Consider the following 7,500-nt stretch of genomic DNA (forward strand, 5'->3'; position numbering starts at 1 on the left):
ATCCCTCCAGGTACAGAGATAGGACTTTTGTACTCAATCCAGGAGAATGGGAGAGGTATTTACGACATTCCAGACACATCGGTTGCTTCAGCCGCAGTCGACGAGGGGACGATCGATGAACTCATGAAGGAGCTCAAACTGGAGTCAGCGGTGCTCTCAAAAACGGGAAAGGCTTCATTAAGGCAGCTAGTGATGGAGTTCAGCGATGTTTTTAGCAAAGGCGAAGCAGACATCGGAAAAACGACTCTCCTTCAACATCAGATCAAAACTGGCGATGCACCGCCAGTACGTCAACGGCCACGACGAATCCCAGTAAAGCTGAGAGAGGAGGTGGAACGACAAAAAGAAAAGATGCTTGAAGAAGGGATCATTGAAGAAAGTTCCAGCCCTTGGTGCTCACCAATTGTCCTGGCGAAAAAGAAAGACGGCAGTTTCAGGTTCTGCATCGATCTCCGAGCAGTGAACTCCGTCACACAAAGCTTGCCAGTTCCCTTGCCGAGGGTGGACGAGAGCCTCGACAGCCTCGCCGAAGCAAAATTTTTCTCAACTCTCGACATGGCGTCAGGTTACTGGCAGGTTGACGTCGCCGAGAAGGACAGGGAGAAGACTGCTTTCAGCACAGGAAAAGGTCTCCACCACTTCCGAGCGATGCCGTTCGGCCTGAAGAACGCAGGAGCGACGTTCCAGCGGCTGATGGAGCTGGTGCTGGCTGGAATGGACTCCAAGAGCTGCCTCGTCTATATCGACGACATAATCGTGTTTGGAGAGAGCGAACGAGAACATCTAAAGAACCTGGAGGAAGTATTTCAAAGGATAAGAGCAGCAGGAATGAAGCTAAAGCCAAGGAAGTGCTGCTTGGCTCGAGACGAGGTGGTGTTCCTCGGACACAAGGTGGGAAGGAGAGGCGTCGAACCAGACCCAGCCAACATAGAGAAGGTGCGCAATTGGACTAGACCGCGAAAAGCAGAAGATCTAAAGAGCTTCCTGGGACTGGCAGGGTACTACTCCAGGTTCGTTCCAAACTATTCCGACCTGGTGCGTCCAATCCGAGAAGCCGCAGAAAAGAAAGGTGACCTCGAGTGGACTGACGAGCTCAAAGAAAGCTTCGATAACATCAAGACACAGCTGACGTCTCCTCCAATCCTGACCCTGCCGACATTTAAAGGGGAGTTCAGGCTCGCAACTGACGCCTCAAACACTGCGGTGGGAGCTGTTCTCACAGAGGTGGTCGATGACGAAGAGAGAGTCGTCGCGTATGCCAGCAAAGTGCTAAACAAAAGCGAACGACGATGGCCAGCGTACGACAAGGAGCTGTGGGCGATCGTGTGGGCCATCAGACATTTTCGTCACTACCTCGCGGCCACTAAATTCACCATCACGTCCGACCACAAACCCCTAAAAAACATCCCGAAATCCATCAACGTTGACGGCGATGCCACTGGGAGGAGAGGTCGATGGGCCGTTGAGCTCAGCACGTACGACTTCGTCGTTGAGTACCGAAAGGGTAGTGACAACGGCAATGCCGATGCTCTGTCGAGGCCTGTCACCGACTTCACCGCTCCAGCAGTTGATGCAGGAGTCAGCGAGCTCCTAACCGCCAACCACAAAGCCTCTCGGGAAGAAATTACCCTCGGGAAGCTAGAGCTGGAACAGGATCTGGACCCCGTCCTGAATGAAGTCAAGAACTGGTTGGCAGCGGGGAAGCTACCCCCAAGGAAGGAGCTCAAGAAAAAGAGTAGCTCTCTACGAACGATGGCTCGTTTTTTCGACCAGCTGTTCATAGATAAGGGCATCATGAAACTAAAGAGATCGGGCAGCGACAGCGATTCGGTGACGCTCCTCCCCAAAACGTATCGCAAGGTGGTTTTGGAGATGTTGCACGACGACGAGACTTCAGGCCATTTGGGAAAGACGCGCACTTTGGAAAAAGTGGCGGCTAGATTCTTTTGGACAGGGATGAGCAAGGATGTTAACCAGCACTGCGAAACATGCAAATTGTGTCAGAGGAGGAACGAGCCAACGCCAAAAATGCAAGCACCAATCCAAACAGAGACATACTCGAGACCATTCGAAAGAGTAGCCGTCGATATAACCGAGATGCCAGTATCCGCACGTGGAAACAAATACGCCCTAGTCATCATGGATTATTTTACCAAGTATGTGACCACATATGCCATGCCAAATCAAACGGCTGAATCAGTTTCCGAGTGCATGTTCGATTTGGTACTGCACCACGGGGTACCGGAGCGCCTCCACAGCGACCAAGGCCGACAGTTCGAATCGGCCGTCTTCCAATCACTCTGTAAGCGAATGGGCATAGAAAAGACTCACACATCACCTTATCGGCCAGAAAGCGACGGAATGGTAGAGCGATTCAATCGGACGCTCAAAGACATGTCATCAAAATACATCAAGCCATGTGGGTCCGACTGGGACGATCGTTTGGCGTCCCTCACGTTCGCCTACAACACGTCCAGGCACTCGGTGACCGGTTTCACGCCTTTCTTTCTGGTGCACGGACGCGAAGCTCGCCTTCCCGTCGATGAGCTATTCAGAACACGTCAGGAGGTTTCGATGGTCGACACCTACCTAGAACACAAGCTTCGTCAGCTACGCCATGCACATGAAGAAGTCCGTGAAAAAATCGAGCAAGCAGCGGCCAACATGAAGGATTCCCGCGACCAGTCAGCACGAGAGACACCGTACATGCCGGGTCAGAAGGTCTGGGTGAGGGACCACACCACTTGTCCTGGAGGCAAACGCAAGCTGGCATTGCACTACAAGGGACCAGGGACTGTGATAGAGAAACAAGGCCCAACTGAGGAAGGAGTCACGTATAAGGTCAGTATGCCTGGTGGGAAGGTTATCAGGATACACCATGACCACCTGAAACCTGTGAAGCTGCGAGGCCGGGATGACGATGAGGACCGCGCGGCTACGCCCCAACGGCCAGAGCGGCGGACAGACGACGGGCACACCACTCAGAGTCAGGACCCAAACATTATATCTGAGAGCAGTTCCCCGCTCCCTGATTTCGTTTGGAGTTCTGGTGAAACTGTCACGGAACAACCGTACATGCCCGCTAACCGTCCATATGTCACACGATACGGGAGGGTATCCCGGCCTCCGGTAAGGTACCCCGACCTGTGAATACGCTTGTGAGTGATTACATTTAATGTCATTGTCAATCCTTCAGCATCTCTGTGCAATTTGCCGTAGTAATATTCATAAACATACACACGTCAGACTTGTTCGGTTGTGTGTGACCAAAGTGTGCGACATGTTCTGAGCTAACGTGTCATCGGCAGGCCTGAACCTCGAGGGGGTGAAGCGTGAGTTGGCGTCCCAGCGCTGAGGTGCTGATGCGGCGCTCGATTTTCGACGCCGTCGCCGGCGCAGACGTCACCAGTACCAGATGTCGCCGGCGCAGACGTCACCAGAGCGGACGTCACCAGCACGAACGTCGCGAGAGCAGACGTCACCGACTGCGACGCCGCAGACCGAGCAGCTGATGCCACGGCTGCAGCTGATCGCGGCCTTGCCGGTGGTCGAAGCAGCCGTTTCATCGCGGTGCTTTACAGTGTAGAGAATAAGAGACATTTTATTTAGGGGGGAGGTGTGTTAGGATGTGTTAGTGCCCGGTGCCACCTCTGTGCGCGCTGCTGGGCGCGCCACTGCGGACCGCCTCCCGCTGGGCGCGCCGCTGCCACCGGCGGCGCGGGGTCACGGCCGCAGCCGGGGGCGGCGGTCATTCTGGACCTGGGGCTCGCCACGCGTGCTGCTGCTGCTGCTGCCGTTGTGATACCCGACCTAATACATCACAAATGGAGACGCTGCCTTTCGACCTAACATTCGAATGATTGTGTCGTTCAACACGGGATGCGGGAATTACCCGTTGGCTTAGGGCCGACTCACCCACGTCCAAGTACTGTTCGCGCGGAACCCTTCTCCACATCGGTCCACAAGGATCTTGCTTGTGTATTTGCTACTACCACCAAGATCTGCACCGATGGCGGCTCCAGCTAGCCTCACGGCTACGCCTTCGACGCTCACCACCGCGCCGCCCTACTCGTCGTGGCTTGAGACGTGGCATGCACGTCGCCTGCCGACGACGGTCGAGTATCGGTGGAACGCTTTAGCGCCATCCATTTTCAGGGCTGATTGCTTCGGCAGGTGAGTTGTTACACACTCCTTAGCGGGTGCCGACTTCCATGGCCACCGTCCTGCTGTCGTGAGCAATCAACACCTTTCATGGTATCTGATTTGCGTCCGCTTAGGCACCTTAACTCGACATGCGGTTCATCCCGCATCGCCAGTTCTGCTTACCAAAAGTGGCCCACTGGGCACTCGGATTCAGAGTCGTCGCTGCAGTGAAGCCAGCGAGACGTCTCACCCATTGAAAGTTTGAGAATAGGTTGAGCTCGCAAGGAGCCCAGCTCCTCTGATCATTCGCTTTACCGGATGAAACTCCGTATCACACGAGCGCCAGCTATCCTGAGGGAAACTTCGGGCGGAACCAGCTACTAGATGGTTCGATTGGTCTTTCGCCCCTATACCCAGCTCAGACGATCGATTTGCACGTCAGAATCGCGGCGGACCTCCACCAGAGTTTCCTCTGGCTTCATCCTGGCCAGGCATAGTTCACCATCTTTCGGGTCCCAACGTGTGGGCTCTAGGTCCACGCCTCAGCAGTGCTCAGTGAAGAGCAAGCCAGCCGATGGCGTGGCCCGCGGATGCGCCGCCGCCACGAGTGACGACGGATCTCCGCTCGTGCCGTCAGACGACACTTCACTTTCATTGCGCGTTTGAGATTCGACAATCTCAATCGCTCGCTCACATGTTAGACTCCTTGGTCCGTGTTTCAAGACGGGCCGCACGTGACGACGCAAAGGCCGAGCCGACTCTTGCGAGTCGATTTGCGCTGGCCGTCGCCCAGTCGTTTGCCAGCGGTCGCATTGCACCGAAGACCAGGCCGGCCGTGGCCGCCAGAGGCGCACATTCCACGGAGCACCGGCACACGTCCGAAGACGGCGCCGGCCCGACACGGCTCGACGGATAACGACCGGCAATAAGACCGGACAACGAGGCCCCGACCTGCCAATGTCAAACAAAGGGAAGCGCGCCGCCGACCGGCCGACAGCAGCACGCGCCGGCACCGTTTCCGATACCGAGCGCGCACCGTGCGTCAGCCGACGAGCGCCTATTTGTCCGACGACACGCGTCACACGTGCGCTTAATCCCATGCTGGCAGCTTCACGGGCTATTTGACTCTCTCTTCAGAGTACTTTTCAACTTTCCATCACTGTACTTGTTGACTATCGGACTCGTGGTTATATTTAGCTTTAGATGGAGCTTACCACCTGCTTAGGGCTGCATTAGCGAGCAACCCGACTCGAAGGAGGACTCGTCCGCGAGCGCGGCGATCGGTCGCACGGGCCTGTCACCCTCCACGGAACTCCTTTCCAGGAGACTTGGACCGACACCGGACACGGACAGAGCCCTCCCGAACACCACATTGCACGACGGCCTCTCGGCCGCCGGCTTCGGTGCTGAGCTCATCCCACTTCACTCGCCGTTACTATGGGAATCCCATTTGGTTTCTTTTCCTGCACTTAATGATATGCTTAAGTTCAGTGCGTAGTCCAGCACCCCCGAGGTCGAAACGATAAGAGAGCACAGAGACGTGTGGTCCGTCCGCGGGCGGGCGCCATGTTGTGTCAGGGCACGGACGCCAAACGCGCGGAGAGCACACGCTGTGACGACGCCAGAATTGGCACTTGAGACGACGCCATTTGAACACTGTCGGCCACGGCCGGTGCCACGCGCACCGGCCATAACAACAGATGACGAAACGTCCACGGCTGCGTTGATGCGCAGATTCGTCAACCGACCCTCGAGAGCACTGAGCTTGCCGACCGAAATCGGAAGCCGCCATTTGCGTTCAACCTGTCGATGATCATTTGTGTCCTGCAATTCGCAAACTGTCTCGGGTTTTACCCCGGTCTTCATCGACCCACGAGCCGAGTGATCCGCTGCCATGGGAGCCCAATGTTTAGTTTTTGAATAGGACCGAGGGCGCAGGTCCTATGTTGGCGTTCAAAAATGTACACATATGGAAGCCATAGTGACATCGTGTTCAGTACTTCCGTCCGGGGAATGTGCGTCCCGGACAGAATGACGGTAACAATCATGCACAGAAATATGCACACAACTGAGAATGATCCTTCCGCAGGTTCACCTACGGAAACCTTGTTACGACTTTTACTTCCTCTAGACGACCAAGTTTGGGCGTCTTCCCGGCCGCACGGCCGAAGCCAGCAGCCAGTCTAGGCGACCTCACCAAATCATCCATCGGTAGTAGCGACGGGCGGTGTGTACAAAGGGCAGGGACTTAATCAACGCAGGCTAGTGACCTGCGCTTACTTGGAATTCCTCGTTCATGGGGGACAATTGCAACCCCCAATTCCCATCACGAAAAGGGTTCAAACGTTTGCCCAGCTCCTCACGGAGAGGGGTGTTGAACGGCGCGCTGACCACTTCAGTGTAACACGCGTGCAGCCCAGAACATCTAAGGGCATCACAGACCTGTTATTGCTCCATTTCCTTCGGCTGGGACGCCGATGATCCCTCTAAGAAGCAAACCGCAGTCACAAGAGACTGACAGTTTCAAGTTTAATAGGCCAGAGTCTCGTTCGTTATCGGAATAAACCAGACAAATCACTCCACCAACTAAGAACGGCCATGCACCACCACCCACTGAATCAAGAGAGAGCTATCAGTCTGTCAATCCTTACGGTGTCCGGGCCTGGTGAGTTGTCCCGTGTTGAGTCAAATTAAGCCGCAAGCTCCACTCCTGGTGGTGCCCTTCCGTCAATTCCTTTAAGTTTCAGCTTTGCAACCATACTTCCCCCGGAGTCCAAAAACTCTGGTTTCCCCGGGGAAGCTGCCCGCACAGTCCGTGTAGTGACCGTTGCGGATTGCTGGTCGACATCGTTTACGGTTAGAACTAGGGCGGTATCTGATCGCCTTCGAACCTCTAACTTTCGTTCTTGACTAATGAAAACATTCTCGGCAAATGCTTTCGCAGTAGTTCGTCGTGCGACGGTCACAGGATTTCACCCCTCGCGTCGCAATACGAATGCCTCCGTCAGTCCCTATTAATCATTTCCCTTCGACTCTCAAAACCAACCAAATCGAGCCAGGGACGTATTCTCCAATTCCATGAATATGTATACAGGCATTAAGAGCCTGCTTTGAGCACTCTAATTTGTTCAAGGTAACGTCGCCGGTCGCCATCAGGCCCCTCCGAAGAACGGCCCGACGACGGATCCGGCACGATTGAATGCGGCCAGCCGATATTTGGGAGCCCAGCAGTGACGCGCGAGCGCCGCCGCCAGGCATACCGGACCGGACACGCACTGATATCCAACTACGAGCTTTTTAACCGCAACAGCTTTAATATACGCTACTGGAGCTGGAATTACCGCGGCTGCTGGCACC

General features: G+C 55.2%; 2 pseudogenes; both read right to left on the bottom strand.

Moving 5' to 3' along the window:
• Positions 1-5,887: 5,887 nt before the first annotated feature.
• LOC122376943 lies at positions 5,888-6,044 on the bottom strand (annotated as a pseudogene).
• A 171-nt stretch (positions 6,045-6,215) lies between these two features.
• The window catches only part of LOC122376945, a 1,870-nt pseudogene continuing 585 nt past the window's right edge, over positions 6,216-7,500 (bottom strand).

The sequence above is a fragment of the Amphibalanus amphitrite genome, unplaced genomic scaffold (genome assembly GCF_019059575.1).
Source record: "Amphibalanus amphitrite isolate SeventyFive unplaced genomic scaffold, NRLGWU_Aamphi_draft 002417F_arrow, whole genome shotgun sequence".
Classification (NCBI taxonomy): Eukaryota; Metazoa; Arthropoda; class Thecostraca; order Balanomorpha; family Balanidae; genus Amphibalanus; species Amphibalanus amphitrite.